Raw genomic sequence first — 7,710 nt, 5'->3', positions numbered from 1 at the left:
TATCTGACCAGTTTACCAACTCCCGATGAATTGTTGCGATTGCGTTATTTTCTAGAAGTTTTTCTTATAATTATTATAAAACAATCATTATTCGTAGGATGTTTTATCACATTTGAATGGTCAAAGACGTGGCTTATAATCAGTATCTTTAGAATTATCTTCAAATGTGGTAATCGTGCCCATTTTTTGAATAATAAAATGCCCAATTCTTGTCAAATTTGGGATCACAGAAATTATAATTGTTTATCGTAAATATTTCTATTATTGAAATAGTAAACAATTTTACTAATGGTTTTATAAATGCGTTTAAAAATTAATAAATCTAAAAAATCTTAACACCACTGCACATGGATGTACTGAAATATGACTATATTCTAAAACATTAGATCGAGAGGTTTAAAAGAATACTATTTTATGTAATAAAAATACTTTATGCAGTCATCAAATGTTTAAAATAAATATAAAGGATAATAAGGCTTCAAAATTATATAAATAGATTATCTACAACGTTTAAGGAATGTCCAGGCTTATGCTCTGAAAATACCATAAATCTCCATTCTTACCTACGTGACGCACGTGAGCCGTTATAAGAAACCTTATTTCAAAGCAACACATATTTTTTTAACATTTGTATATGTTACGCCGAATCTGCGAAATTGACTATTACATGAAATGGGCAAAATTTTGCCTAAATCATGAAAAAATCAAGCCCGTTGCCTTATTCATGAATTAGACAAAATATCTGGCGAGTGCGTGAATTCGGCAGTAATTTTTCTGCCTAGTTCATGTATTGGACAAATTAGATAGTAGCGCTACGGTGGTATTTTTTGCGACTAAACTAAATGTGTCAAATGATCATGCATTGGTCCAAATGTACGTATATTATCTATGGTCAAAATAGATGGTCGCGCTCCGGTGGTGTTTTTTTGCAACTAATCAAACTAACCAAATGTGTCAAATGTCATTTATTGTAATCTAAAAATATGCCAATCAATAACTACAATGACGTTCATATCCATTTACTATGCGCAAAAAATCTAGAACTATAATATGATAACGGAAGAATTTTATTAAAATGTATTTTCGCGATTTGATTCGTGCTTGGGTATCAATCGTGCAATGGTCGATTGTATGATTGTGATAGTTTGTTAACACTTGTTAGCTAACCTCAAAATGGACATTCAGTTGAATAATTCAGAATTACAAAACCTAACCTAACCTAACCTAATGAAGGCCTCCGACTTCCTGACTAGCTCAGACACTTGGAAGTGGAGGTTCATTAATGTGGAGGAACAGGCAGGAATCTCATGGACGTGGAGTAACCAAGAAGTTACGGTAGAGAAAGAAAGTTGATAACTCAAGAAAACACTGGTTAAACTTCATAACTGATATATTATCAATGTTGTTACACAATTTAACTTATGGTCACCCTTTATTCAAAAGTTTATAATTAAATGTCAATGAAATAATGTTTATAATAAATATGTAACTAGATTCTCGTTAAACAATCACAATAAGTCGAATGTCAAAATTATTTAACGTCTACAAGCCACAATTTTCCAAAAGGAAAAGGTCTGAATTGTTCGCATCCGAAATCCACAAGTAAATTATGAAAAGTCATTTATTTAAATCTCGAAATTCAAAAATAACATTTGAAAACGTCTGATTTATTTATATCTCCACAAAAATAACCACATTTATTACTAATTAATTAAAAATTAATTCGAATGTTATTAATTAATTATTTTAAAATTAACTTGATTATTATTAACTAATTATTTAACATTAACTTAATTATTTCTAATTAGTTATGCAGACGAGATCGCGCGGGTCCTGGGGCAACAAAGCGTCGCAGAGACGATCCCCGGAATCCACAAGTAGACTGATATCGGATTTTAGAATCTTGCCTTTTTATTCAGTTAGGGGTGGTCGTATTTCTTTTTCCGACGCTCGATCTTTTCTACTCTTATACCTATTCACACCGATACCGCCATATGCTACACGTTTATATAAGGTTGACGGATGTCAGTCTATCAACTAAACATATAGTGATATCGATGTACATAATATGATTAATATTACCTTAATTACATTAATTACCATATACTATTAACGCCCGTCCATACGTCTCGCTTTATTATTTAACTAACCCATTGCATATTACATTACATTAACCGTTATATTACAGTTTTATATTACCAATTACCTTACAAGCCAAATCATATTTTACATTTAATCTACCTTAATTAACCCTTTACCTAAACATAAATTCAATTAAAATTTATCCCTATTATCTTATTACCTATATGTACATGGTCTGTGACCGACTTATCTCTTCCACAGTTCACCCTGAAAAGTGGTGGGACCTGCCAGAGCAAACTGCGGGACTTCTACCTATATTAAATATTGTTCTGCTTTGTCGAGGGTCGTAATCATCTAACCGGTGGTACATTGACTACCAGGATCAGACCGAGCGGCTGGGAAGCACTACTTCTTATGGGAGCTCCCCCCAGAGGGGCGGAAAATTAAGTGTGCGTCACTAACCTAACCTAATAATAGTAATATTATATTATGTCCAATTATAACTAATAAAACCATCCGTATTAAATTTACTTTTTCTTTTGTCATGTTGACAGTTTAAGAATTCCATACCCTGGCGAATTCACGTACTCGGCAGAAAATTTACCTAATACATGAATAAGGCAACAGCACAGAACAGATAATAAATATAATACCGATAGGCTATATTCAATACGCCGCATCTTGATGCAGGGTTTTGAATGTGTGAGTGTCCTACGAAAATGAAGCACGCATTATGTACGTGCAATAGTGTGTGTAATACACCAACATTAAATGAGCGTAAATGAATAAACCGAGAGCAGTTTTTAGTATTCGACGTAAAACGTATTCTTGACACGTGTGTAAGTTTAACCCGGATTCTTCCTTACTCGAGTCGGTTACCTGCTATCGCCTTACCCGTTATGGATTTCAGTTCCCATTATTTCTGAGTTCCCTGGGCAACAGGCTTGACTATTAAATGAATTAGCCAAAATTTTGCCCATTTCATGTAATAGTCAATTTCGCACATTCGGCGTAACATATACATACATCTAATAAATATTAAAACTTTTCACCCGGAGCGGAGCAGACCCTGGAGCGGAGCTGGAGCAAGTCTTGGGTCCCGGAGCGGAGCTGGAGCGAAGAAACTCAACAAAAGGTCCGCTCCAACCTCTGGCTATCAGTACTATCACACTCGTTCGTTGCAATTATATCAATATAATATGAGGAACTCATTATCAAACACGGCCAAGTCATGTTTTGGCCGATGTTCATTTTTTTGATTGATTCCGGTAGGGAACTTCAATGCCCACAGTTCAATACTATATATTTCAGTATCAAATTCGGATAGTTTTGTTATTAATACGGCCAGCTCAGCAAATATAATTATTAATATCAATGTTATGTAGATGGTAAATGGTAAATGGTAAATGCCTATCTGAGAAAGTTTTATATAAAAATGTGCTTAACTTTAAAAGATTACGACTTGTTTTAAAAGGTTAATATAACTCGTACTATAAAATTGTATAATGTCTAAATTACTTAATATTCTAATCGCCTAATCATCGGTGAATAAATAAATAGGAATTGAAATAGTTGTGCAGAAATAGACGCACTTGAAATAGAAATGATGCAAATAGGTGCACGAGGATCACGTCAGCAAATAGTTGGTTAGCACAACTCTTCACTGCCAACTGAATACAAAGGATTATAATCTGCGAGATCTTTGGAATGATTTTGACAACTAGCGACTCAATAAAATTGATAGCCTGTTATGAAATATTATTATGTTAGGTATAAGATGTGAACCACTGTAATTATTTAATATGATACAATGTAAGTCAATAACTGATCAGATTCCCATAATAAGATGTTATATTGTCAATATCGCAAGGAATGTTTTTCAATCAATAAATAAGGGATACCTTTTATAATATGTACCGATTATGGTTAAGATAAGTAACACCCACGGTGGCCGCGCGGCTTAAGCGTTGGACTATGACGCCGTGGGTCCCAGGTTCGAATCCAGGGTTTGGCAAGTACACATATTGTTTTTCAATTTGTGTGTGAGTCAGGGTATGGACCTAATAGGTTGAAAGTGGCTGACATCCATTTCTCGTAAAAAACAAAATCTGTTAATACAAACCTCTACTTTGTGGAGGCCCATATTATGATCCTATTAGGATCGGACATGGTCGGAAAAAAATACCTAAGATTTATTGTGAGTGGTTATATAATAGTCATGTCCCCACAAGTTTTGTTGTTAGAAGTAATAATAAATTGTGATGTATATCATGGGATCGATATTTAGGATGTGTTGTGTAAAATTCTATTGTTCAGTTAGTAGGACCCATTGAACCATTGACCGTGTGAATATATCACAGGTACAATACAATATGTAAATTGTGAAATTTACTGTCGGTATAAGATGGTGCGCCGTGCCATTAGGACGGACTTTTGTTACAGATCTCATACTGGTAACTTACGTATGTACAATACCTGTTTATACAATTGTCAAATAAATGAATCTAATAAAGTATTTTAATAAGATAAACCGCTAACTACTTATTTTGAAGTTTTTGAACTAATTAAAGCAGCCTGGCCAAACCGTGCTATAGCAAGCCGCCATTGTTAACAGAGTTTTCAAGCTACTAAGGATTAAACGAGTACAAATTAGATACATATAAGTATGTAAGACGGCGCGCACACCTATAACGTATTTGGTGGAGGGATAATCCCACAGAACAGATAATAAATAGAATACCGATAGGCTATACTCAATACGCCCGCATGTTGATGCAGGCTTTTGAATGTGTGAGTGTCCTATGAAAATGAACCACGCATTATGCACGTGCAATAGTGTGTGTAATACACCAACATGAAATGAGCGTAAATGCATAAACCGACAGCAGTTTGCAGTATTCGACGTAAAACGTATTCTTGACACGTGTGTAAGTTTAACACGGATTCTTCCTTACTCGAGTCGGTTACCTGCTATCACCTTACCCGTTATGTATTTCAGTTCCCATTATTTCTGAGTTCCCGGGATAATCCATTTTGAAAAAAAAAATGGGGACTTGAAAAAATATACCAGGTATCACTGACTTCCAAATTTACTCCGCCCACTAACAATAGCTTCTCGCGCTTCAACCGCGGAATACAGCACTTTTCGAAATACATTCTCCATACAGAGACACTCCCCATTTTGAGTCTAGCGATAAACATCTAGCCAGCAGGTATAACGTATAACTAAGGGTATTCACCTACGAGTTATTGCGAGCTGCCGCATCTATGAGTGGTTATATAATGGGCGTGGCTTAACGGTCGTAATTATTACAATCGTTTGTGTCCGTTTGTGTCTACCGCACTGTACTGTCTTTTTGACATGCCGCGTATGAATATTAAAGCAGATATTGGATGCTCCAGATAGTCATCAATTTATCAGTGCCACAGGGCTTGTAGACATCTCGTAGGATTCAGAAAGGAGCGGGGTCAATTCGTTCATAGGCTGTTCAATAGTTAAATTATCGCGGTCACGATCTTCAGTTATGAAGTCCTAACGAAGAATGAGAATGCCTAAATAATTTGTATTTTTATGTTTATGGGGGGTGTCCGGTACCAACCCCCCTTGTAAGCGCGGCTATGTGTAGGTATATAAAAAGTTAGTTGTAGGCAGAGCGTTGGAGCGGACCCTTTTTTGAGTTGCTCCGCTCCAGCCCCGCTCCGGGGCCTCATACTTGCTCCGGCTTCGCTCCGGATAAAAAGTTTTAATAAGTATAATATGTGTACAAAAATGTTGAAAAAATAAAAAAATAAGTACATAGTTAAAAAAAAACGTCATTTTCATAATTAATCCTATTAAACAAAATTTCCAACAGCAAATCGTTTCTCATTATTTGCCTCTTCGGTCAAAAAAGTGAGATTATTTATCACTCGGCAGTGTTGCCATATTTCAAATAATTCCAGTGTTACAAAGTGTCAAAATATACTATTTTGATTGGATTTTAGGACGAAAATTTAATATAATAAAAAAACATCCGGAGCAGTGGAGCACTATAACTTTTCGGTGCTCCGGCTCCGCTCCTGCTCCGGGTAAAATCCCATTGCTCCAGTTCTCCGTGCTCCAGCTCCGAGCTCCGCTCCAACGCTCTGGTTGTAGGACGTAATTTTCACATCACCACATAGATATGTAATGTTTATGCGTGAAATAAGATTCAAACATGTAACTAACTACTATGTATGCAAAGTTATAGGGATATTATTCCTGACATTAGATTATAATAGGCAACCCATGGGCGTAAACGGCGTAGTCGGGAAACACAAAATTACGAGAAGTTTTTGGCTTCTGCTTCTGGTCATGGCTGTAAGAAGGTACAAAACTCGAGAGTTGAGAAATATGGGATAAAGTTAAACACCTGTTAAAAATAATATGTTATTTTTTTCAATAGTTAGGACTGTTAGGTACGTCACCATTTATGGGGCCCTTTGTACTACGTAATGTACTACGATAAGTTAAGTGTTGATAAGTTTGTTACGTAAAACCTATACCTACTATAGTAACAAATAATTACAAGATAAAAAGAACTTTTTATATAATATGTACAACGTTTTTAAATTTTCTGTTGAATCATATGAACTTGACTTGACTAGTTTAAACGATCAAAAAAATTTGTACTTGATAGAAATAATACTGAAATGTCATTTTGACATGTCATATTGATTTCCATAGTAACGCACGTATATATTAATAATTTAGTTGCAAGGACCCCAGACCCCTCTAGCAACCAATAATGGTGTCGAAATAACTTTTCATAAAAAAACAGAATTCAATGAAAATCAATTCAATTCTACTTAAAGATGGCTAAAAGTATTTAAAAAAATGCATTGGCATCGTGTTCTGATATATTCTAAAAGTTTCAAATGTCTAACTAGCCGAGATGTTAGTCAAAAATCGATTGCAAGATTTGTACCGGACTGTTGAATTAAATTAAAATAAATGTATAATATATAATAGATAAATATATTATTTTCTTAGATAATAAAAACGGTTCGATAAGCAGTTATAATATAATAATTAATAATAATGCATATGATGTAACTGCTATGCGATCATCGCATAAGTAAAATTACTGTCATTTGAATGTCGGTACCTAAACATTCACCTCGGTTGAAGGCGACCATCGCAAACACGATAACCTGAATCACCTACCGAATGCGATCATCGTATTAATAAATATCTCAGCCAAAATGCTTAGTAACATGCAGAAAATCTAGAATCAAGCGTGATGATCGCATGGAATCGGACCTGAACCAACCCTCTAGCACTACCCTTCTGTGCGTGCTGTTTATTTGATATTTATTTGCGAAATATTAACTGTATGGGAACTGGCATGTATTTCGAAGTTTGTCTTATATAATATATTATATTATACGGTACGTACATGTATACCAACCACCAATTTATCTCATTCGCCTTCGTTTCATTTTCAATTTTCATATGTCTTGCTAATTGTACAATGTTTAATGAAGATGCAAACCCTTTTATTAAAACAGATGATAATGATTATGACAGTTCGTCTCCGCAAATGTTATGAAAACTAAAAATCGCTGGCATCAATATAATAAATCGACCAAACTGACTTCAGCACTTTT

This window comes from Rhyacophila brunnea, unplaced genomic scaffold (genome assembly GCF_057557595.1).
Source record: "Rhyacophila brunnea isolate RB1 unplaced genomic scaffold, BYU_Rbru_1.0 scaffold_6, whole genome shotgun sequence".
Lineage (NCBI taxonomy): Eukaryota > Metazoa > Arthropoda > Insecta > Trichoptera > Rhyacophilidae > Rhyacophila > Rhyacophila brunnea.
Note: the sequence above shows the minus strand (reverse complement) of the source record.